This window comes from Mercenaria mercenaria, chromosome 10, assembly GCF_021730395.1.
Source record: "Mercenaria mercenaria strain notata chromosome 10, MADL_Memer_1, whole genome shotgun sequence".
Lineage (NCBI taxonomy): Eukaryota > Metazoa > Mollusca > Bivalvia > Venerida > Veneridae > Mercenaria > Mercenaria mercenaria.
In genome coordinates this window covers 49,065,615-49,092,403 of record NC_069370.1, presented here as the reverse complement: position 1 = coordinate 49,092,403, position 26,789 = coordinate 49,065,615, and the positions used below count along the sequence as shown (strand labels likewise).

The 26,789-nt window shown below is 34.2% G+C and overlaps 1 long non-coding RNA gene across 2 annotated transcripts in view; it reads right to left on the bottom strand.

The window, feature by feature from the left end:
- Positions 1-1,625: 1,625 nt before the first annotated feature.
- The window catches only part of LOC123561634 (uncharacterized), a 44,265-nt gene continuing 19,101 nt past the window's right edge, over positions 1,626-26,789 (bottom strand). For both annotated transcript variants that reach the window (XR_006688476.2, XR_008372761.1), the window contains 2 exons: positions 23,964-24,109; positions 1,626-3,709 (listed from right to left, as the gene is read on the bottom strand). This is a non-coding gene — a long non-coding RNA (uncharacterized LOC123561634). The remainder of the gene's footprint in view (positions 3,710-23,963; positions 24,110-26,789) is intronic.

The following is a 26,789-nucleotide window of genomic DNA, read 5'->3' as shown; positions in this document are numbered from 1 at the left end:
AAATATAGTTGAAATTTTATTAAAGTTACTTCAAATAAAATTATTTTCAAATCAGGCCAGTAGTTTCATGCCCTAAGGATTACATCAGAGGAGGATAGGAGCAAAATTTTGACTGATGAAGCCCAAAGGACAGGAACAACAAAGGGAAGAAATTAAAAATAAATCTAAGTCCTAAGAAAAAAATATCTAAGTCCAAAGGACAGGAACAACAAAGGGAAGAATTTAACCAAAAAGAAAAAAAAATTCTTACAAGGTACAGATATGTCAAAATACACCTAAACATGGAGGTACCATCCATGTTGTACCACAGAAAAGTGGTCTCGGTTTTTCCCTATGGCCAATAATAAAAAAAGTTACTAAATAAGCTATTTATAGTAACATAAAAGGGAAGTAATTGAAACAAGAAAGTAGGTCAGTAGGTCAAGGTCACAGTCAAGCGACATCATATTACTTGGGGTCATCAGGTAATTATAATTAAACAGTCTTGGAAATAGGATCAGATGATTTTTTAATTATTTTTCCTATATAACTCACATAATAACTAAGTGACCCCAGGGCAGAGCCTCTTTTAATCCCAGGGGCATAATTTGAACAATTTTGGTAGAGGACTACTAGACAATGCATCATACCAAATATCAAAAGCCTAGGTCGTATGGTTTCAGACAAGACGATTTTTAAAGCTTTTTCCTATATAAGTCTATATAAAACTTGGGTCCCCCAGGGCTGGGCCTCTTTTCACCCAAGGGGTATATTTGAAAAATTTTGGTTGAGGACCGTAAGACAATGCTACAAACCAAATATCAAAGGTCTAAGTGTTGTGGTTTCAGACAGGAAGATTTTCAAACTTTTTTTCCTATATAAGTCTATGTAAAACTTGGGACCCCCGGGGCGGGGCCAAATTTGACCCTAGGGGGATAATTTGAACAATCTTGGTAGAGGACCACTAGATGATGCTACATACCAAACATCAAAGCCCTAGGCCATGTGGTTTTGTACAAGAAGATTTTCAAAGTTTTCCCTATATAAGTCTATATAAACCAAGTGACCCCCGGGGCGGGGGCCATATTTGACCCTAGGGAGATAATTTGAACAATCTTGGTAGAGGACCACTGGATGATGCTACATACCAAATATCAAAGCCCTAGGCCATGTGGTTTTGTACAAGAAGATTTTCAAAGTTTTCCCTATATAAGTCTATATAAACCATGTGACCCCCCAGGGCGGGGCCATATTTGACCCTTGGGGGATTATTTGAAAAATTTTGATAGAGGACCACTAAATGATGCTACACACCAGATATCAAAGCCCTAGGCCCTGTGATTTTGGACAAGAAGATTTTTTAAGTTTTTCCTTTCGGTTGCCATGGCAACCAGAGTTCTGCATGGAATTCAATTCTTTGAACAATTTTGAAAGAGGGCCACCCAAGGATCATTCCTGTGAAGTCTGGTGTAATTCTGCCCAGTGGTTTTCAAGAAGAAGATTTTTTTAGAAATTGTTGATGCACGACGCACGACGGACATCAAGTGGTCACAATAGCTCACCTTGTCACTTCGTGACAGGTGAGCTAAAAACAGAACAAAATGAGATGCACTTTCGTAAAACCTTTCGTATTACGCATGAGAAATAACTGTTAAATTGTGCTTCTTACTATTTATTTATTTCAGGGAAATAAAACTAAAGTTTTAAGCTCCGCTGGTGTTAAAAGTTATCTTAATTCAGAATATTTGATTCGATTAAAATTTCGACAATATTCATGGACTAGATTAGATTTATTTTTATAAAAGTGTACATAAAACGAAGCATTATCAATAAGATGCACATGCTATAACAAATAACAAACACAATGACATACAAAGTAAGCCATGCAACAAAAAGGAAAGTATTCATCCTCTTAATTCCACAGTGGTCCCTGATATTAACTGACGCTTAACTTTATACCAGTGCAAAGGGTGGACTTCAAAGTTCAAACACGAACTGGTGAATTTCATTTTATTCATTATCTTGGTATAATACACTTAAAGACTTTCATTACTTCAGAAATACATTTACCAAATAATATTATTCAAAAGATTATTTTCTTTCTGACTTATTTCTAGTGGCCGGATATCTGTGCTACACTTTTCTGAAACGTCTGGCTCGTTACAGTATATGTATGATAAACGTACTTCGTGAACAGCATATATATTATAAAATTCAAATCAGAGTTATGGGATTGTTTCTCCTGGTGTAGACTTTGATAGTAAAAAAAGTATTTAAAGTTTCAAGTTAATAGATTTGATAGTAACAGAGATATTTGACTTGATCAAAAACTTTAACCAAAGGCGACACCAACACCGGAGTGAGTGCAATAGCTCTACTTTTTCTTCGAAAAGTTGAGCTAAAAATGGCCTGGTGGTTTAGGAGGAAATGCTGTTTAAAGGAAAGTGTGGACAGATGATGGCCAGCTGGCTGGGCGGACGCTGGACACTGAGCGATCACAATAGCTCACCCTGCTCAGGTGAGCTAAATAAAACCTATCGACCTTTGACTTCCAAGTGTGACCTTGACCTTTGAGTTAGGGGTCTGGGTGTTGCACATGACACATCGTCTTGTCATGGGGTAAATCTGTAATATTAAAATCCCTTTAAGGATTAGTGAGTTACAGACTGGACAGGAAAAAAGCCCTGTTGGCCTTTGACTTCCAACAGTGACCTTGACCTTTCAGCTAAGGGTTGGGGTTTTGTGCACGACATGTTGTCTCATCCAGGTGAATTTTGTCCCAAATGAGATTTAAATCCTGTTTTGATTAACAAAGTTATGGACCGGAAAGGAAAAAAACCCTATTGACTTTTATCTCTAAGTGTGACCTTGACCCTTAAGCTAGTGTTTTGGGTGTTGCGCATGACATGTCGTCTGATTATGGAGAACATTTATGCCAAGTAAAATTGTAATCCTTCTAGGGATAACAGATTTCTGGACCGGACACGAAACAGACCCTGTCCATGCCATTGTTAACATTTGACTGCCAAGGGTGACCTTGACCTTTGAGCCAGGGGTCTGAATGTTGTGCATGACACATCGTCTTATTATGGGGTACATTTGTGCCAGGTAATATAAAAATCCCTTCATGGATGGCATGTATAGTTATGTACTGGACAGGAAAAAAGCCTTGTTGACCTTTGACCTCCAATTGTGACCTTGACCTTTGAGCTAGGGATCTGGGTGTTGTGTATGATCTAGTAATATTAAATCCCTTGATGAATGACAGAGTTATGGAACGGACATAAAATTAAGGATGGACGGACAAACTAACAGAATGACGAAACAGAATGACGGACAGTGAGAGATCACAATAGCTCACCCCCAGCACTTTATGCTCAGGTAAGCTAAAATATATATACATGTAAAAAATTTATGTCTAGTTAAATCACTGTTGTATTTATATTCTGGTTTGCACAATGTCACATCCTTGAACTGTATACCTGAAAACGCACTACAGGTCAAACAAACATTATGTGGCATCTATGTTTAATCTCATTTTACCTAATGATAGAACCTAGTTTAAGAATGCAAACTTAAATCATCAATACTTAGTCTCTTACATTATACATTCCATCTGCTTGGCAGCTCCCTACACCTCACAACAAGATCCTACAAAGATCTACAGCTCTGTATGTCTGGAATCTTTTGTATACATGTAGCTTTTTTACTTTGTTTTCCCGTGGCTTCTCTACAAAAACACAACAAAAATCATTCATACAAGGCATACAAATATTTGCAGTATATTAACCTTTTATTGTGATATCTGCAGAAAAGCAATTGTAACATTACCATAATAAAGTTCAGTAGGAAAATCTTAAATTGAGTTATCTCCCTTCAATCATGGAATCAAATTTATACATTATATTTAAGGTAGCAAGGTACACTTAGATGCGAAAATTTTGGGCACGGACGGTCTTACATGTAGCGAATCGCAATATTGCACTTCCCCTATGAGCAAAATTAGGGTGGCCATTTTATAAATTGCGTGCATGTTTTGTGCTTTTGATTAATGGCAAGATCAGGATTCTCATACAAGAATAAAGAAAGTTATCGAAACAGAAGGTTTACACCATCCATGAAAAATAGCATGCCAAAATCATCAATTTAGCACCTTTTGAACAGCCTACAATAATCCCGCTGCAAGAACAATGTCCAATTTTATTGCATTTCTCAGTTTAATGGTCCTTACTGAACGTCAGGACATAAACGGAATGGGGGCACATCCAGCTCGTTTTTTCACAAAATAACGAAAATGTTTCTGAGTATCAATCAACAAGCACAGAACCCTTCCGTGATTTGAATTTTTCCGCGAAAAGGTGTCTCATTGATCATACAAAGCTACCAGCAGTTAGTTTTCCAACTGACATCAGAATTTTACATGTGTCGGCTGTATAAATTCTCTAAAGAATTAATAATCATTATCTCTCACCTTAATTTACAGACATCCAAAATCATGATGTTCTATTTATAACAAATATTGACGGGGGCCAAAATTCGAAAGTGTACCCTGCTACCTTAAGATTTTTCAGTTAATGAACAAAAGAGGGTTTTACTTGTTCTGACTTTTTATAAGTCTTTCGCAAATTCAACCAAATAAAAATGTTTTCTATAACATGAAAAGACGTCTGTATGAGAGGCTCTAAACTTGCCCACCCCTAATGCACATATTTAGCCAAAATTTACAAATCGTCGCTACGAGACAAAGAACGTACAATACATCCGTTTTTACCATTTTCTGACATGATTTAATGTATTTTGTCATTAGGAATGATATAAGGGCAATTCTGCAACATTTTGCGAAAATAAAATGTCCCCACCCCCTATTTTCCTATTTCATGGGGTCCCCACCGTCCGACCATCCCCCTGATTGACGAAATGCATAGCTGGTGGGCCAAATATGCGCTGTGTGGGTTAATAACGATAAAAATGATGTTTTTACAGTACCAGAACCTTGTTACTGGAGCTAGAATCTAAAAAAATCTTATGCGTGTATATTGACTTTTATGCTTTTATGTGTCCTCACCGTAACATTTTTGAGCTGCTGTGCCGTCAGGTAAAGTTTTAAGTGCCCAGAAAGTTTAGAATATCGAAGAAGAGGTTCTAAACTATTTGAAACCGCACAAATTTAAGAGTTCTTTCAAAATTTAATTTTGGCAGATTTTCCTTAAGGTAGCAAGGTACACTTAGATGCGAAAATTTTGGGCACGGACGGTCTTACATGTAGCGAATCGCAATATTGCACTTCCCCTATGAACAAAATTAGGGTGGCCATTTTATAAATTGCGTGCATGTTTTGTGCTTTTGATTAATGGCAAGATCAGGATTGTCATACAAGAATAAAGAAAGTTATCGAAACGGAAGGTTTACACCATCCATGAAAAATAGCATGCCAAAATCATCAATTTAGCACCTTTTGAACAGCCTACAATGATCCCGCTGCAAGAACAATGTCCAATTTTATTGCATTTCTCAGTTTAATGGTCCTTACTGAACGTCAGGACATAAACGGAATGGGGGCACATCCAGCTCGTTTTTTCACAAAATAACGAAAATGTTCCTGAGTATCAATCAACAAGCACAGAACCCTTCCGTGATTTGAATTTTTCCGCGAAAAGGTGTCTCATTGATCATACAAAGCTACCAGCAGTTAGTTTTCCAACTGACATCAGAATTTTACATGTGTCGGCTGTATAAATTTTCTAAAGAATTAATAATCATTATCTCTCACCTTAATTTACAGACATCCAAAATCACGATGTTCTATTTATAACAAATATTGACAGGGGCCAAAATTCGAAAGTGTACCCTGCTACCTTAAGGATAACATGGTGTAATAGGCCTCAGTTCACTAAAAGCGTACATACAACTTGATAATGTAAGCTTTAAAAATGTGAAATGAAAGAAATAAGGTGCATATTGACAAGTTATACAGTGACAGTTCTCAAAATTTTTCTTTACATTACCTCCCCTGATAATTTTGGGTTTTCATGAATTATCTCCCCTGAAAACTAGAAAACATGAGTTTCTCCTTTTTCCCTACGGGGAATTTTGGATTTTTTTTTTGATATTTGTATCAGAATCAGATAATGCAGCTTTCTACCGCAAAATTTTCTCGAAATTCAAGTTCAGATTCTCATAATCAAAGAAATTATATATTGCCCATAGGCATCAATGTTAACTTCAATACCGATTATCTCCCCCAAAAATGATAAAATTTGAAAAATGTCTCGGTGAAACGTTTTAAATTTTGAATGTCTTTAAAGTGACCAAATTTCATTTAAATATTACCATCCAGTTACAAGATATGAAATATGGCTATTACACCATGTTATCCTTAAATCAGTCCCTGTCTATACTGGAAAATAACTGTGAATAAAAAATATCTTGTATTCAAATAAATATTCTGTGTTATTTAAATGAAAATTCAAAACTGCTACAATACTATATGAAGTTAACAAACATAACAAGAGCTGTCAGAGGGACAGGTATACTCAACTGGGGCATTTCTGACGAAACTAGATATATCAGTTATGTCATAATTTCCCTAAAAGAGGAAACAAAACATTGTTTGAGTAAAGTTTCTGAAGTGAAAATATACATTCAATTAACCTTGCTAAATTTCTGTAATGAACTTGTACATCTTTCAATATGGACAGTACCATTAACTGTTAAAAGGGTGCTTAACAAAAAGATACTGACTGAATGGCCAACAGTGCAGATGATCTGGTCACAAAAGCAGAATCAGTTGTGTCCAGCATGATAAGGGTTAAGAGATGATAACTGTGGAGGGTAGGTATCTCCAATCAACCAAGAGCTGTCAGAAATGACAGCATGCATGACTATTTTGGTGACTGATAGTGAAATTAAGGCTAGAACTTCGTGTAAGACCACACCAAATTTAAGCTTACCCTATATATGTTTCATCCCCATCCCCAACTTAGTTTTGATGTTCATATATTTAATGTATGTAAATAACTATAGTTAGTATATGAGATATTTTTAAGTAGATATACTAATCACTGTTATAAATAGATCCACTTATGGAGTATTTCTATATACCTTGCAATATAGGGTCCCCATGTCCCCAGGTCCCCAGATCTGATCATCTAAGTTCACTTTTAATTTCTATTTATTTAGTATAGTTAGTATATAATTTACTTTTTGATATATTAGGTACTATTACAAATACTTCTAGAACAAATTTTCTGTATACCTTGCAAATCAGGGTCCCCAGGTCCCCAGAAGCATGCTATTTATAACTCTCTCTCTGACTGTTACTGACAGTTTTTTCCTGTATTTCATGTAAATGGGGTCCCCATGTCCCCAGGTCCCCAGCAGCAGAAAACTATGAAGAACTGCAAGACTTTCAATTTTCCTTAAGTTCTCTGTGAAGTAGCATACAATTATATCTCCTGATTTTTACAGTTTTAGAATTTGTCAGATATATATATTCAATAAAGTGTATTAAATTTCATTGAAAGCATATAAGTTCAATAATAAACTATACTGACTTGCATATTAATGTCCTGTCATTATTTTATCAACAATTGTTTAATTTAGAATCTTTGAAAGTTTTGTCTACATATGCAATAAAACAAATATAATGCACCAATATATTCTCCGCAAGTATTGACCTAGCACTCATAAATACTCTGTATGATTCGGTTAATTTTCGGTGCCTGAACCTATTAAATAGGGATATATCTATCGAAAAACAATGCAATATATACATTTGTTAATTATGCTGTGACCAAAATGTAAATAAATAAATAAATCATCACCAAGCCGCATGTGCATAGGCAAAAATGTTCATCCACCTATCTCTGGGTTGTGGGTTCGAGACCTTTATCTGACAGTGTACTCAAACCTCATCTTATAATTATGTTCTGAATCATGAATTGTATACTTCTTTTATCTCTAGAATACAGTACTAGTCTCGGTGTTTTATATGACAATTAAGGGGATCTAATGTAAGTATGCAATCATAGAGTTTGATTCATCTAGAAACCATCATATTTCCTTTCTCCAGTACAACTGTGACAAAACACGGAAAAAATAGAAACAGTGGTGTTAGGTCAAAAGCGTATAGTTTTTAAGCTTTCAAGTTCCTGGTTTGTACAAATAAAATTGCCAACGGTTAACAATTTCAAAGCAGCAAATGACTGAAAATTTGACTCTGATCAAATGATAAAATTATGGTAAATAACATTCATTAAAACAAGAGTCCTTATATAAATCACTGGTCAATATTTTTTTTATATTACAGTTTGACCGTTACAATTAATATAAAACAAACTGTATGCGTCAGATTAGTTCGACTGCTAACAGTTTTATAGTTTATTTACGTCTCATTCATTTACAAACATATAAATTTACATACAGCACAAAACAATTGTTTTGTAAATGACCGCTCTTACTAGAACTACAAGAGACAATATACATATTCAAATGTGCTTTTATAAAACTAGTATGAATAAAATCTCTGTTCAAGGTGAAACTAGCTAAAAGCTGAGAGTTGCATATCAAATGAGCAAGAGAGTACATGAATATATAAATGTGGTGCAACTGAATAAGCAAGTACATAACACATGTACTGCTGTATTAACTGACCAAGTGAGTACATGAATACATGTATAGATGTTGAGTGAGTACATGAATGCACGAAGTTGAGTAACTGACCGATTAAGTACATAATTGTACGAAAACTGAGTAAGTGACCGAGTGGGATCAGGAGTGTACAGATGTTGAGTAAGTGACCGAGTAAGTACATAAGATATGTACGGGTGTTGAGTGAGTACATGAATGCACGAATGTTGAGTAACTGAGTAACTGAGTGAGTGAGTACATGGATACATGTACAGGTGTTGCGTACCTATGTTGAGTAAGTGAATGAGGGAGTTTATGAGTATACAGATGTTGAGTAAGTGACCAAGTGAGTACATAATACATGTATGGGTGTTAAGTTAGAGACTGTGTGATTACATGAATGTACGTGTGTTAAGTAAGTGACCGAGTAAGTACATAATTATATATACTCTATTTAGCTCTCATTTTGAAATACAATTCATATTTACAATTTATAGGAACCTAAAATCATATGCAAAACCATTCTATTAGAAAATTATAGGAGACTGAAACAGCTACTATATATATCACACACACTATTAACTTATTATTACTATATATTAAGATATATATTTAAAAAATTGTATGTAAAACATGTAACATGTTGATGGTGGCAACAGTTTAATTGCCATTGTTTTCAAAATACGGGTAATAATTTTCGAGTGATAGATCAGGGTACTGTTTCAAAAACGGGGGAAATTAAACTACATAGGATATATTTCCGACTCCCGTTTCAATGGATCACCTGCCTTCTTAGCTCAATAGGGATATCACGAGTTGCAGGGTCATAAGTTCAATCCTCAGGTGCGAAGTATGTTCTCCGTGATGAAAAAAAAACAACATTGTGTCTCATTCATCCTCCACCTCTAATTCATGTGGGGAAGTTGACAGTTTAATACTTACGGAGAACATGTTTGTACTGGTACATAATCTAAAAACACTGGTTAGGTTAACTGTCCGCCGTTACAAATCTGAAATACTGTTAAAAAAAAACAGTGTTAAAATCCAAAACAACAACAACAACGTCCCAACGGATAGCATTTGAATAAACATTCTGTATTGAAAATTGCATATCTTGGTCAGGCATCTGGCTTTCCAGTTTCTTTTTCGAAAACACGGGTCGCTCAAGTTTTTCTCATAAATATTGTCAGTCTTTCACAAAATGGAACCATTCTGTTTTCTAGTAAATGTATATATATTCTTTTTTGTTTTAGTGATAATAAAGTTTTTTTGTTGTTTTTTTTTAACTAGTTAATCAAGGATTGATATGATAGGAATATCATTTAGAAGCTACAGTACGGTCCATTAATGTTTAGTTAAAGTTTATTAAAATAAGACAATTTTACTCTTGCGTTATTTTCTTATAGAACTGATACTAGACCAGTCACTACAGACTGATAATAAACATATATTTTGTCGAATTCAATTTCACAGAGACAAAAGCCAGTCTATTTTAGATATTTTCACAGAGAACTGATTGTAATATTATCAGACAATGATACTGGACATTGGATCTAGACTGGCTCAGTTCATTACATTCAATCATAAAAATGTAAAAGGATATATCATAGCCTAGGAGCTAGTCTATACTGATACTTGCATACCCAAACACATTTTTATATGACATAAAACAGTTGTTGTTCTTTTATTGAGTATAGGTATTCTAGATTTATTTGTAACGAAAGTAAGCTTGAACATACATTTTTGTATTGTTTTAGAGTGCATACGCAGCATAGATATTAGCATGAATTTTCTCTACCGTCCATGAACAGGCTCAATCAAACCAAAGCCTGCAACATTTTCATTTTTGTTGTGTTGAGGGACCTTGTTGTTTATTTTTATTTAGCTCCGGTTATAGTGGAAGTTGTTTCCTGTTAGGAATTTTTTTTTACCACAGCTTTAGAAAAATATAACTTATATCTTCCATAAAATTTCCATAAATCATCAAAATAAATTAATAATCAAAAGATCAACTTACGAAAAAATCATTTTGCCTACACTATCATGATTATAGATATTTATAACTGAAAAATACAAAACATCTCAACATATACCTTATTTCTGCATGTGACCTAGGTTAATTCAGTATACATTTTTCATTAATTTACTATTGATGAATAATGATTATTGATTACAGTCTTACAGATCTGATACAAATATTGTACATATTTAGACATAATTTCATATTACAATTATAACACTAAAATTTGTATATCTCAAACTCTATTAGGATTACTACTGATTTGATATTTTGCACAATAGTCTTAATAAGTCCTAACCCCGCTTAGACTTTTCATTGCATTTTTTTTAAAAAACTTCTGAAATTGAAAAATAAGCGTGCGTTAATGCGTAGGCCCAGCTATGTGCCTTTTTGTAACCGTAATTTCTAAAACAGAGAAAAAAATGACATTAATCTTACAAAAAGTGCTGTTTTGTTTCTTATTCCTGGTATCATACCGCAGTTAAGACCCAGACCCTGTTGCCTGTTCACAGGTTCTTTGAAATAATGTAAATTTTTAATTCAAAAAGTACAAGACTATTGATGATAAAGTTCTTGCATCTTTCACCTATTTCTTACAAATGCGAGAATAAAAATGAACAGTATAAAAAATAGCATTTACATTTTACATTATTGATTGGTCTAAGTTTTGATTGGTGTTTTTTAAAATTTTGCTTTAACACACTCATTAAAACTGCAGTCCAGAACAAAAGCTGTTTTGATGAAAAAAAGAAAAAAAAAAGAAAAACAACCAAACTTGCTTAGAAGGAAATGGCAGTGTGCAAGAAGTAATTTGGGTAAATAGATTGTCCCTGTGGGACATGGGTGATTAAAGGTTTATATCATGTCAGTGATCTCTAATGGGCAGTTAACCATTGTTCTAAATGGCCATTTATCAAATTAGATTGCTAAATGTTTATACAAGAATTCTTAACGGATTTCTGGCAATTTCATACTAGGATGACATTACAACTTTCAATTTTTCAATACCTGACTTGAATCAGATTTTCAAATTTTATTGCTGCAACATCGGGATTTAACTTCAGTTTAACTTCTATATTAATTTATACTGTAAAAACAATAATATGTATATCATGTATTTAAAAATGCAATTTTGATTTAATTTTTTTTATTGTTTATAGGTTATGCAGTAATTCGGTCAAAAATGTGCTTCCATGTGTATTGAAAGAAGTCCCTAATAAATAGATTCTAATTTTTTCTATTTTTTTCGCGCATTTGCGCGTAAATCGGGGCCCAGATGTGGATTATTTCACTCGTAGAATGAATTGTACATAAAATAGGACATTTTTCATGCTAATATTCGCATGTTTTCGACTTGTTTACTTGAAAACGAAAGTAGGGTGTTTATGTGACTTTCTGAAATGAGACAATATGAGGGTTCCTGACTTCAGTTGACTTGCATTTCACTGCATTCTTGATTCTATTCAACACTCCTTTTTCTTTTCGTTTTCTTGAAGCAAATGTATGGATATCTATATATATAGGTCTACGACGGAGTGAAAATCTAGAAACTGTAACAATATTGTTCTGAAGTAGCTGAATTTTATATGAAACAAAGAACAATTTCTTTTATTGGTATATAGACCAAATTAAATAATTGGATTAAGGCAGGATTATTGTAACCAGCATCAGTAAACAGTCCGCTCCACACAGAATCAAGTACAGTTACGTACAATTACGAAAAATATGTAAAAAACTAACAGCTCATTCAGGGAACTGAACAAAACTATACATACATACATACATACATACATACATACATACATACATAAATACATACATACATACATACAAACATACATACATACATACATACATACATACATACGAGATACATATACACACACAACAAAGAACACCATTACTAAAATTGTGTACATTGACAGTGTAAATCCAGTTTTTTTGTCAGTGTTTTACCATTGTATTCCCAGTGTATTTTCAGGGTTTTTTTTCAACTGATTGCCAGCTTGCCACTAAACATCATACAGTAATCTGGCATTAAACTGACAACTAACTAAAAACACACTAATACTGAAAACACTTTTCTAACATGGCCCGATTTGATTTCAAGTTAAACAAAGTCGGAAATCAAGCTCAGTATATTCTGCGATAAACAACGGTTGACGCACGGACCGGTAAGAGAGCATAATGACGTCAATTATGACGTGATATTGCCGCATGACGTCCGATACATTGCTCCTATGGTAAATGAAGTCCAGCATTACATTTATTAAAATATGTCAATGAGCATGTCAGAATGAAAACAATCAATGCCTTCTTGTGATTTATCATCTAATTTACCACGGTTCATCGTTCAGATGCTTCAGTATTTAACCACTCACGCTAACGCCCTCGTTCAATCTCCACGCATCTGAACTCTGAACTCAACGATAAACCACTCGAATGCCTTGACTATTTGTTAATTCTAACATGATTCGATTTGATTATGGGACCCCTAATAGTAATGTTTAAAAAATGGCAATTGTTTGGTATATTCTTAAAGTTGACCATGTTTCGCATTGTGTTGCAAATTTTAAACAACTTTTACTGTGTCGTTTTTGGAAATTTTGTATAGTTTATGGTATTTCCTCAAGCTCAAATAGAGACAATTTTCAATGTGATGGCCACTATCTAAAACGTTTGCAGAGAATTCATTACAGCATTAATTTTACTAAAAGAAACATCAAACTATTATTAAACAATTATAAAACACAAAATAAAACTGTAAATATCTTTTTTTCTAGGGTCCTCAAGTAAACAGATTTAATGACACAGAATTCTAACACCACCATTGAAAAATTTAGGTCGAATCCTGTGGGTCTGTTTTGAATTTTGCTCCCTTCATTCAAAAATAACCCTGGGGCAGAAGTAAAACTTACCTGCATTTCTTCCACAATATGACTGTATTCTAAAGAATGAAGGCAAAATAGAGAACATTTACCGCATGTAACTCAGTAATTTTAATGATGTCTAACTCTCAGAGGTAAATTCACTTTGAACAGCAAGAAATAACTTATAAAATGAAAATTTTCCACTTTTATACAAAACAACAATAATAAGTCTTGAAAGAAGTGAACTTACTAGAAAAAAGGGAAATATAGAGAAAAAAATACATAAAATCATGTAAAAACAAGCAAATTCAGTGCATATATATCCTCCACCAAAAAGGATGTTTTGTGAATGAGAGGACTATATTTTGAAAGATGTTTAAAAGCCCATAATGCTTTTGTTTAAAATGTGGTTGACACTTTTTTCTGCTACGAACATAAAATATATCAATTTTGTGTAAAATCCAATTTGTACCATAATTGTTTTCTCTAAAATTTATCAAAGGTTTGAATACTGATGAGCAAACTAGAATGTTTTATTAAATCTATTGTTTTTTATTACCTCCCTTTATGACACTAGCTGTAAAAGTTCATGTGCAGTATTGAAAGTAGTGCTTTCTGATAATGTAATTATGCATAACATCGGTTTGTACAGCTGTGTCATCTTTTCAACATAACTTTTTAAGTCTTATGGAACTTCAACTTCAAATATCATACCTGTTGTCTAGTCTTTCAAATACCGTATGTAAAAAAGCTCTCCATTGCGTTAATCAAACAGTAGAAAGTATTTCATAAGATAGAAATAAATACCGCCCCTGTGAAATAGGTTCATGAACTTCATGAATTTATTTATGAATTTGTAAGAATTCATGAATTATTTCATGAAGTATAAAAAAGTACAAGGAAAAGTTCACTTACTTAAATTCATGGACTCTCAAGTTCAAGAATATTACTTTCATTTCATGAACTTGTAAATGTAGTTCATGAACATTTCAGAAAATCCATTAAATAATTTAAGAAATTCATGAACTTGAAAATGAAATTCAGATAATGATTGAAATTGTGATTCAGGAACTACAGGGTTATGGTTTTTCCCCTGTAAAAGATTTTCTAGAACTAGTATTAAGTTCTTGAACATTCAAGAACTTCTGAAGAACTTAAAGAACTGTTAGCCATATTCACTTAAATTTATTACAATTATGTTTTTGTGCCCCCCCCCCCCCACCCATCCATGAGTGGTGGGGGCATATAGATTTGGTCTTGTCCGCGCATCCGTGCGTCCGAAGTTCATGACGCGCCTAGCTCGAAAAGTATTTGATATAAATTGATGAAACCTTGCATGAGTCTTTCTCATGATATGAACTTGCGCACCTCCTATTTCTTGTCTGGCTCCGTCCCCCTATTTTCAGAGTTATGAAATAGTCAAAAATGCACATTTTTGACCTTGTGACACGCCTAGCTCAAACAGTATTTGATATAGATTCATGAAACCCTGCATGAGTCTTAATCATGTTATGAACTTGCGCATCTCCTATTTTTCATTTGGGTCCGCCCCCTATTTTCAGAGTTATGGCCCCTGAAATAGTCAAAAATGCACATTTTCACCTTGTGACATGCCTAGCTCAAAAAGTATTTGATATAGATTCATGAAACCTTGCAGGAGTCTTAATCAGGATACGAACGTACGCACCTCCTATTTTTCAGTTAGGTCCGCCCCCTATATTTAGAGTTATGGCCCCTGAAATAGTCAAAAATGTACATTTTCACCTTGCGACGCACCTAGCTCAAAACGTATTTAATATAAATGGTTGAAAACTTGCATAAGTCTTTATCATGATATACACTTGCACACCTCTAAATTTTTGGCTGGCTCCATCCCCTATTTTTAAAGTTATGGCCCTGAAATAATAAAAAAATGCACTTTTTTGACCTAATTATGTGCCTAGCTCAAAAAGTATTACATGTAAATTCAGGAAACCTTGCTGGAGTCTTTAACATGATGTGACCTTGTACATTTGGCATTCTTCTTGAGAATCTTAGCTCTTATTACAGAGTTATTGTCCTTGAAATAGCCAAAATAGTGGATTTTTTTGTTTGTGATGCTCATAGCTCAAAAGGTATAGGGCCTAGAATAATGAATCATTTTCATAAAATGTTTGTTGAGGCTATACCCCATTAAGACTGCAAACATTTGAATTATTGCCCCTTATCTGTGACAAATGTACCAGTGGGGGACACATCCTGTGTCCTACAGACACATTCTAGTCTGAGAAAAAAAATGACAAAAATCATTTTGAGAAACAATTTGATTTTCGGTCTTGTGTTAGTTTGCATTTAGCCTGTTATGAAGAGTTATAACACTATTTAAACTGGCAAGGTGTGCTTTGTGTGTTTAGGGGGTAGACTTTGGTACTAAAAATGTGTGGGATTTTATTCGGATAGAGAAAACACTACCGTTTTTATGCCGTTGCTTGCCCACCGTGCATAAACGGTTTGCACTTGGCTTTGAAGTAAGATTTTTCTGATAGAGTATTCACTTGCCCAAAAGACGGCCAACAATTTGTAAAAGATAAGTTTTTTAAAAAAGACAAGAGCTGTCTCCATAGGATGACACATGCCCCCGATGGCACTTTGAATGAATAGTTATGGCCGATGTTAGAGTTTAGGACCTTTGACCTACGGACCTTGGTCTTGCACGCGACACGTCGTCTTACTGTGGTACACATTCATGCCCAATAATTTTAAAATCCATGCATGAATGACAAAGATATGGACCGGACACGCCCGTCAATGCACTATCATGAAATATGACCTTTAACGTCTAAGTGTGACCTTGACCTTTGAGCTACGGACCTGGGTCTTGCGCGCGACACGTCGTCTTACTGTGGTACACATTCATGCTAAGCTATTTGAAAATCCATCCATGGATGACAAAGATATGGACCGGACACGAATGCACTATCATGAAAAATGACCTTTAATGTCTAAGTGTGACCTTGACCTTTGAGCTACGGACCTGGGTCTTGCGCGCAACATGTCGTCTTACTGTGGTACACATTCATGCCAAGTTATTTGAAAATCAATCCATGGATGACAAAGATATGGATCGGACACGAATGCACTATCATGAAAAATGACCTTTAACGTCTAAGTGTGACCTTGACCTTTGAGCTACGGACCTGGGTCTTGCGCTCGACTTGTCGTCTTACTGTGGTTTACATTCATGCCAAGTTATTTGAAAATCCATCCATCGATGACAAAGATATGGACCGGACACGAAAATTGCGGACAGACTGACAGACCGACAGACTGACAGACGGTTCAAAAACTATATGCCTCCCTTCGGGGGCATAAAAATACAGACCTGGAAGCAATGAACATGTCAAAATGTTCATATCTACCTTTCTCATTGCTCATTGTCACAGGGGCAAAATTTCAAAATGACTTTTTGGCATTTCTTTCCTTAGAAAAACATAACATTTTGTAAATATGTAAGTGTATATGGCTCATGGACCCATACTGTATCCTAGGTAAGCTACTACCACCTGTGCTAAGAGGTACTAAACCAAAATTTCACGTTTACCTGCAGAGATGCATTTGAAGTGTTGCGTAATATAAAAAAAATGGATGAAAAGTACTTGAGGATAATGCTCACAGTGTCCTGACCCCAACCCTCTTCTCTGCCCTGGCTAACTGTCAGCATTTTAAAACGAAATAAGCATAATTTCTTTGTCACAACTTCAGCATATTTTAAAAATTGTACTTTCTACTATAAGATTATCCAATTCAAAATGAGCAGGGGCGAATTTTAGTTTATACATTATTTTAGGTTGATTGTGAAGGAAGTTCTACAACTTATATTAATCACTCTCGACACCTCATTCCTGATGGGATACATCGCCACATGGGTATGAGAGAAGAGGCCATTTCCCTTTTCATGCTGAGCGCCTGAAGGAAGGAGCTCCTGGTACCATTTTTCACGTCTGTGGTATTACGCAGCCGGGGATCGAACCCACAACCTCCCGCACTCTAAGTGGAAGCTCTACCACTTAAGGCTATCGAGGCGAATTTTGATATGATCTGATTTTGTTTTACTGCACACCAACACATTACAAGTTTAATATTGCGCCATAGAGGGATGACAGAAATGTTTGCTTCACATCTATTTACACCAAAATAAAATCAAAAGATATGGAATCAAAACTTTTATACCAACTTGAATCCCAGAGTTAAAGCAAAATCAAGTGTTCTGAACCTATTAGTCGCCTCTCATGATCAAGGTAATTCTTTTCATACACAGATCGTCCAATAATGGCATGGAGCCCGCAGGGGTGTAGGTGAAGTGCAGAGCTTACTAACTAAAAGTGTCTGTGTTCTATACCTGAATTTGAACATTTATTTAGTTTTATCTGATGGCTATCTGTCACACTTTTTTGCATTATACATACACTTCAGTTTGAAATCATCTTTCAGTTTTTACAATAATATTATTAGAACCATGCAGTTCTGTTCAATAAGTGTTTTTCTACACTATTCCTTATAACAAATTGCAAGATGAATTTTCAGATTTGATACATTTTCTTTTTCTATAAAGAAGCTGGATAGATAATAGTGCATGTATTCTGCTTTTTGAAAAATATAGAATAGCCAGAATATAAAAACATTTCTGTATATTACAGTACCATAAATGTTTGCATATCACTTAGTGTATCTGTCATGTTAAAGGTCCAATACTAAGGAAAGTGAACATTTTAATTTCTTTTAAAAAGCACAGAAACTATTTCATTTTATTGGAAAATGAAAGTTGGTATGTAGAAATTCGAAATAAATCGCAGTATATGTACAATTATTTTTCTATGAAGTATGAAGAAAGTTAAAAAGACCTGGGGGTCATTCTGTCGATTCATTGAAATTTCAACATAATACACATACATTTCTTTGAGTTCCAAAGACCTTCTGTAAATTTTGACCTGCCACTCTTCATTATTTAGTGTCTTGCAGAAGTCTATGCACTGGCTATGAAACAAATTGCCAACTCACTTTCCCTTAGTAATGGACCTTTAAAAACAGACCGTAATGACACGTCGAAAGAAGGTGTTGCAGTTTCTTAAGTTTTTCTATGAAATAACAAAAGCATATAAGATATGACTGCTAAACATAACATTTAAATGTAAAATTTATGTAGCTCTACAAACACTCTTAGTTTATATATTTAGCCGAGTTAAATTCGTTTAATGAAGATTGGTGAACTATTTCTGTGAGTAAAGTCAACTATTTCATAAGTAAAGGATATCTTTAAAACTAGCTCTAAAATATGGTAGAAACCCTTCATACGTAACACAAATGTATATTTTATCAAGTTAGGCATATAATCTTCAATCTTGCACAACCAGTAGGTACAGAGCAGAGCTATGATTCAAGGGGGTGCAGTTTTTGGTTTGTCTTCATTCTACACTGTTGATTGATTTTGGGAAGTTGTCAGTTACTTGTGGGGAGCAAAATTTAATAAGCAGTCATACACATTCCAGGAACACTGGTGACTGTGATAAAATGATAATCATAAGACAACAAAAGCTTAGTCATCAAACACACAAAACAAATTGTACACTAAAATTCTGTTATGAAAAAGGTGAATTTATACTTTTCTATACAAATGTACAATATTTATTAAAATGAATATTTTTTTTACTTCTTTTGAATGTTTTCTTTAAATTTTCGTTTTTAAGTGGACTAGAACTAATGACCATTTTACAAAACCCTACATATGAAAGAAAGATATCCTGCAATCTAATCCCATGAGTCCTCCATCTTGAAATGAAATTAGCAAATAATTGTAATGTACAACCGCAATAGAGACTATTGGCTTAGTAATAAATCAGAATGTCAAAACAATTCTAGTTAAATGGACTTTGCTGGCTGTTCTATAATTATTTTTATAGTTTTAGGGCATCATTTTATTTATATCTTTATAGAACAATCAACCTTACTACAATCTTCTGTATCATCATACATCTACTTATACAATCAAAAAATAACTTTAAGAAAATATTTAGGTCAAGTCATCATGTGTTATATATATGTGTTAAAACATACTACTGAATTTATATCATTTTAATGGAACGTTTTTACAAACAAAACTATCTGTGTTATTTTTCTATCTATCTATTTTTTCAATCTGTTTTTTTTTGTGTGTGTGTTGCTTTTAATATGTTTCAGTAAAATCCAGAACAGTTATTACTATTCTATTTCTAGAACAATTTGATCAAAAGATATAAAAACTGGTAATAATGCATGTTTTTCCTTTGCAGGGAAGTAAAACAAATATAATTATGTAATATGTTACATATATTATGATTTATAAATTATCATTATATTAATATTTTTGTTGATATAAATTTTGTTTTTGCTTAATATCTTACTATTTTTCCTAATAATAACCTTTGTAGTAAATGTTGCAGATATTCAAGTACATGACTATATATATATGTAAATTGTATGTAAATTAATGTATTATTTAAGAATATATATATATTATAATATATATATAATAATACATTAATTTACATACAACAACATGTAATAACAAAGAAAAGTCATAATGTCAAAGTATCAGTACTGGGGATTACACTATTGAATACAAATACCTGAGAGTGGTATATTGGGCAGCTGAGAAAACAGACAGAAACATTTTACTTTGATGGGGACTTGGGGACCTGGGGACCTTAAATACAGAGATACAGGAACTGTTACTAAAAATAAAATTAAATATAAAGTTCACTCATGTTTAGCCTAAATTGAAGATCTGGGGACGTGGGGACGTGGGGACCTAAATCCAGGAGATACAAAGATATTCATGTAAAATATGAATGTATAATACACCATATAATTTAAACAATATTACAATGTTAAAGATTGAAATAATTTATAGTGAAAGGAATATATAAATATATTATTTAAGTCCAGATAATTTAAAGTATCTACATAGTGAAGTTGGGGATGGGGATGAAACATATATAGGGTAAGCTTAAATTTGGTGTAGTCTTACACGAAGTTCTTGCCGAAATTAAGGGAACGTTTCCTGGAGCTATCGCTGGTGGATGACTAATACCCTCTAAAATGAATGATGAAACTGGACAACTGTTCGAGTCTAATCCCCTTTTAGTAATAACAGAGATATTTACCAGATTTTTTTTTATGGACCTTGTGTCATGCAATGTCAGTGATGATATATGACAACCTTTAAGTTTATCAAATCCATTCCATACTAACAGAGACAGCGTGAAAGTACATCCAAACTTTGAATTGAAATTCAAAGGAAAAAGGGGGCATAACTCTTGAGATACTGGTGCAAGAGCTACTGACTGTATTACATGTTGTGTGTGACGATATGAAAGAACTATTTTAAGTCTGAAGCAAGATATTGGTGCAAGAGTTATGGTTACTGTCTGTCAAGTTTTTTGGGTTTACAGTCAAAGGTGACAAGTGAAAAATATTAAAACTTCAATCTGAAATTCTATATAAACAGGGGCATAATTCTTAAACAAGAGGCCCAGGTGGGCTAACTCGCTCACTTGAGGCCGACTTTGACCTAATTAGATCTTGCTTGTGACAAAGTATTAACTTAAAAAAAAAAAAGACTTTTAAAAGTATTTCTATTTTTAGCTCTAGCGGCCCCTAAAAGGGGCCAAGTGCCCCCATTCAAGCAAACTTGGGAGAGGACCATATAATTATGCTATATACCAAGTTGATGAAGATCCATCGAGCAGTTCATGATAAGAAGTTGTTTAAAAGGGGCCGAGTGCCCCCATTTGCATAAACCTGGGAGAGGACCATATAATGATGCCACAGACCAAGTTTAATGAAGATCTATCAAGCAGTGCATGGTAAGAATTTGTCTAAAGGTATTTCTATTTTTAGCTCTAGCAGTCCCTTAAATGGGGCCAAGTGCCCCCATTTGAACAAATTTGGGAGAGGACCATAATTATAATGATGCTTGAATGACAGACCAAGTTTGATGAAGATCCATCGAGCGGTTCATGAAAAGAAGTTGATTAAAGGTATTTCCATTTTTAGCTCTAGCAGCCCCTATAAGGGGCAAAGTGCCCCCTTTTGAAAAATTTTTTTGGAGGACCTTATAAATGATACTACAGACCAAGCTTGATGAAGATCCAATAAGCGGTTCATGAGAAGAAGTCGTGTAAAGGTTTTTCTAGCTTTAGCTCTAGCGGCCCCTAAAAGGGGCCAAGTGCCCCCATTTGAACAAAATTGGGAGAGGACCATATAACAATGCTATAGACCAAGTTTGATGAAGATCCATCAAGCGGTTCATGAAAAGAAGTCGTTTAAAGGTATTACTATTTTTAGCTCTAGCTGCCCCAAGTGCCCCCATTTGAACAATCTTGATAGAGGATATAATGATACTAAAGACTAAATTTGAAAAATTGATGTACAGAACAAGTTTGATGAAAATCCATCAAACAGTTCATGAGAAGAAGTTGATTAAAGGTGTTTCTATTTTTAGCTCTAGCAGCCTCTATAAGGGGCCAAAAGCCCCCTTTTGAACAAATTTTTGAGAGGACCTTATAATGATACTACAGACCAAGTTTGATGAAGATCCAATAAGCGGTTCATGAGAAGAAGTCGTGTAAAGGTATTTCTAGCTTTAGCTCTAGCGGCCCCTAAAAGGGGCCGAGTGCCCCCATTTGAACAAAATTGGGAGAGGACCATATAACAATGCTACAGACCAAGTTTGATGAAGATCCATCAAGTGGTTCATTCGAGGAAATGAATTAATATAAGTTTTCGCTGAAAACTTGTTTTCAGATCCTTTACATCATTTTGATTGTAAATGTTACTGTATATATTTATGTACATGATATATCTAATAAATACTGTTTAAACCAAGTGGTTCATGAAAAGAAGTCGTTTAAAGGTATTACTATTCTTAGCTCTAGCTGCCCCAAGTGCTCCATTTGAACAATCTTGATAGAGGACCATATAATGATAGTAAAGACTAAATTTGAAAAATTGATGCTACAGAACAAGTTTGATGAAAATCCATCAAACGGTTCATGAGAAGAAGTTGATTAAAGGTATTTCTATTTTTAGCTCTAGTAGTCCCTATAAGGGGCCAAGTGCCCCCTTTTGAACAAATTTTTGAGAGGTCCTTATAATGATACTACAGACCAACTTTGATTAAGATCCAATAAGCGGTTCATGAGAAGAAGTTGTGTAAAGGTTTTTCTAGCTTTAGCTCTAGTGGCGCCTAAAAGGGGCCGAGTGCCCCCATTTGAACAAAATTGGGAGAGGACCATATAACAATGCTACAGACAAAGTTTAATGAAGATCCATCAAGCGGTTCATGAGAAGAAGTCGTTTAAAGGTATTACTATTTTTAGCTCTAGCTGCTCCAAGTGCCCCATTTGAACAATCTTGATAGAGGACCATAATGATGCTAAAGACTAAATTTGATGAAGATCAATCCAGCGGTTCATGTTAAGAATTTGTTTTAATGTATTTCTATTTTTAGCTCTAGTGGCCCCTAAAAGGGGCCAAATGCCCAAACAAACTTAGGAGAGAACTTTACAATAATGCTATAGGCCAAGTTTAATGAAGATCCATTAGGAGGTTCATGAGAAGAAGTTGTTTCAAGGTTTTTCTATTTTTAGCTTTAGCAGCCCCTAAAGGAAGCCAAGTGCCCCCATTTGAACAAAATTGGGAGAGGACCTTATAATGATGCTACAGACCAAGTTTGATGAAGATCCATCAAGTGGTTCATGAGAAGAAGTTATTTAAAAGTTTTTCTATTTTTAGCTCTAGTGGCCCCAAGTGCCCCCATTTGAACAAATTTGAAAGAGGACCTTATAATGATGCTACAGACCAAGTTTGATAAAGATTCATCAAGTGGTTCATGAGAAGAAGTCGTTTAAATGTTTTTCTATTTTTAGCTCTAGCAGCCCCTAAAAGGGGCCAAATGCAACCATTTGAAAAAATTTGATAGAGGACATCACAAGGATACTACAGACCAAATTTGGTGTTATTCTGACCAGTAGTTTCAGAGATGGAGATGTTTAAGTAAAAATGTAGATGCCGGACAATCCACCCTATACTAATAGCTCACCTTGAACGTTCGGTTCAAGTGAGCTAAAAATATTGGTGCAAGAATTATGTCTCTTGTGTCTCATGTCACTTGTGATGAGGAACAGCTATTTTAAGTTTGAAGCAGAGCCATCAAGAAATAACAGCAATAAAGTGAAAGTGCATCAAAAGTTTAACCAAGGAGTGGGCGTTGATGCCGAAGCTGGGGCAAGTTGGCCAGCTCTGTCCATATACATGTACTTTGTATTGTCGAGCTAAAAACAAACAAACTATAGGCAAGGAAAACGGTGCCATGAAGATTTGGATAGCTCTCCAGATACTTTGTGTAGTCAAGCCGAAATTGTGATTCCTTGGTTTACACCAGTACATACCATATCCTTACTTCTGTATCTTTCCTACCCTTTTCGTATGACAATCCCTTCAAGGCCATACTTGAGAAACGCAAGTATGTGCAAAACAGTCTGAACTTCTTGGTTTGGCGATGGCATCCAGCAGCAAGCCCTCCTCATATATTTCTCTACAAAATGAAAAGAGATATATCCTAAAATTACCTAATGCATATACACAAGTGTCATTCTCTAGTTTCATCTAGCAGTTGGTGCTAACTTTTGACAAAAAGGTGCACTGATGGGAGCTTCATCCTTATAAATGTATATGTTGTATTTTGTTATCAGTCTTGGTGGGCGCATAATGCTTGAATTTTAGGTACATTTAAATAATAATAACACTTTTTTCATTTCTCAGAAAATTAAGTCATTTATGCCAAGCACTGCTTTTCAACGGTATTTCAGAAAATTATTGCTCACATATTGATATGTATAATATTAGGTGGTTTTTTTTCATTCTGGTTTAGAAGAATATAGTCTGTGTCGAATTGTCCGAAAATAAGAGTTTGTGATTTTTTTTTTGCTATATTTTACAAAGTTGTGATTTTTTGAAAGTTTAAACACCCAACCTCTCAAAATCCATTGGTAACATTTTTTATCATCATTATTTTTGCAGCCATTTTGATTTCAAAATGGCCGCCTCAAATTACACTATTTTCCATTTTCTTACCAATTAAATTTCTCTAAAATCAACTGTATGCACTCTGTGTGTTACATAAATGCTAGAGTGTATTAAACAAAATATGTTTCTTTATACAAAATATGTCTAAATCAACCATACTGTATGTCTTTTAAGTTAATCTTTACAATTTAAATCATAGTGATAACATGATAAAAACAAAGTAAAGGGAGGTAAAAAGCAAAAATATGTGTTTGCCTCTTGGCATCCTATAGTATTGAAATAATTCAATTATTGACAAAGCGATTGCATTTATTACATTAGATAAGTCAAGGTAAACTTTGTGTGTTATTATCAGTATCAATCTTTTTGGTTTAATAAAAAGGGAGATAATTAAAAAATGTGAGAACTATATCCATATATTTTAGATTGTACCAATTTTTCTCCAATATGGAGCTGCAGTTATGATATACGATGCTTTATTATAAAACTTTTAACTTGAATAAAATAAATAGGAAAAACCGGGAAGTAATTTTAAGATAAATTGTAATTATTATCAAATGTTCATTTTGTGGTGTTATACTTTTACTTAATGGCGACTGTCTCAGAGCAATTCATAACTGAGTGGTTAAAAGGCCAAATAAATATGGCGTTGAAATTCTTCAAGTGACGTAAAATTCTTTCAGTTTAGTTAGCAATGCAGTTATTTGCCGGAAATTATTGGTTCTACCCAGGCATCTGCTCATGCCTAAAAAAGCTGAAAAACTGCATACATGTGATAAGTTCAGAATCCCAAAACTGGAGGTTTGCCATTTTTCAGCTGGAGTTGGTGTCTCAAAACTGGAGGTTTTTTATCGACATAAATTAAGCGCGCGGACACGTAACTTAGAGGCAAAATCCACCATTTTTGGCCACACAATAATGTATATAAGTCTACACCAGAAGAAACAATCCTCATAGCTCTTGATTTGAATTTTGACAGAGTTATGCCACATTTTAACTTCATTTTTTTTTTGTTAAAGTTTTATATAATGTCTAATATCTCTGTTACATTCAAAGCTATTGACTTTTATCCCCTTTTACTGGCAAAGCTTTAATTGCCCCTTTTACTGGCAAAGCTTTAATTCAGAGTCAATCACTGAGAAAAGTCGAGCATGCTATCTTACAGAAGCTCCCCCTTGTTCTAACTGTAAACTTTCTTAACAGATTAAATTTGTAGAAACAAAGTCTCGATTTAGCCTCATTTATGTCTGAAATGAAGGTGAACATGCATTAACAGTAGTCTACTTGAGGACTTAAAAAACGAAGCTCTAAATAGGTCTGAACACAACTCATAAATTATGTAAATTCCTTACCCCACCCACTTTCGTATAAAAATACTGATGATTTTGACATGAAAAATAGAAAACAGAAATGCATCAACATGTATTTACCCTTACCAAAATAATGTAGATTAATGTTATCAAATAAATGAGTGTGCGTTTTCATCCAATTTTCAATGAAATATGTCCGATTTAGTAGCAAATTAATTTGGTAAACATTGGAAGAAAATGGCGTAACTCCACAAGGGGAAATAACACTCCTGTTCTAAAAATAGTAATGGGTTGGTTTTTCCAACATTTATGTGATTTTATTACCGAGCAAATTTTTTCTTTGAATAATCAAAATTCATTTCAGTTGGGAATTATTTCTTATGACTGGGAGTTTTTTGCTTCAAATTGGTAAAAAATGGGGCTTAATTGGCATTGAGAATGGGCAGATATTCGGCCCCATGAGACAGGTGGAAAAGGCCCTGCTTGTCTAATCCCTTATCAAAACAAACAATTAATAATTCACCTGTGAAAAACAACTCTTTCCTCCAGCTACATGTGTGTCAAACATGTATAATACACAACAGTCGGTGACACTTTGATTTATTGTGTAAACATGTTTGGCACTCCTCGGTAATTATCAACCCGGTCATATGATTTTTTTTTTTTTTTTTTTTTTTTTTTTTTTTTTTTTTTTTTTTTTTTTTTTGAAAAGCGGGAGAAATGTGGTTTTGGTCGGGAGACGGGAGGCAGGGTGAAAAAATCGGGATTTTGACCCTCCCGCGCGGGAGATCACATGTATGAAAACTGCCATATTCTGAAATTGTTTTGGTGGGTCATAAATCCTAAAATTAACCAAAACTTCATGGCCCATTTCTTGAA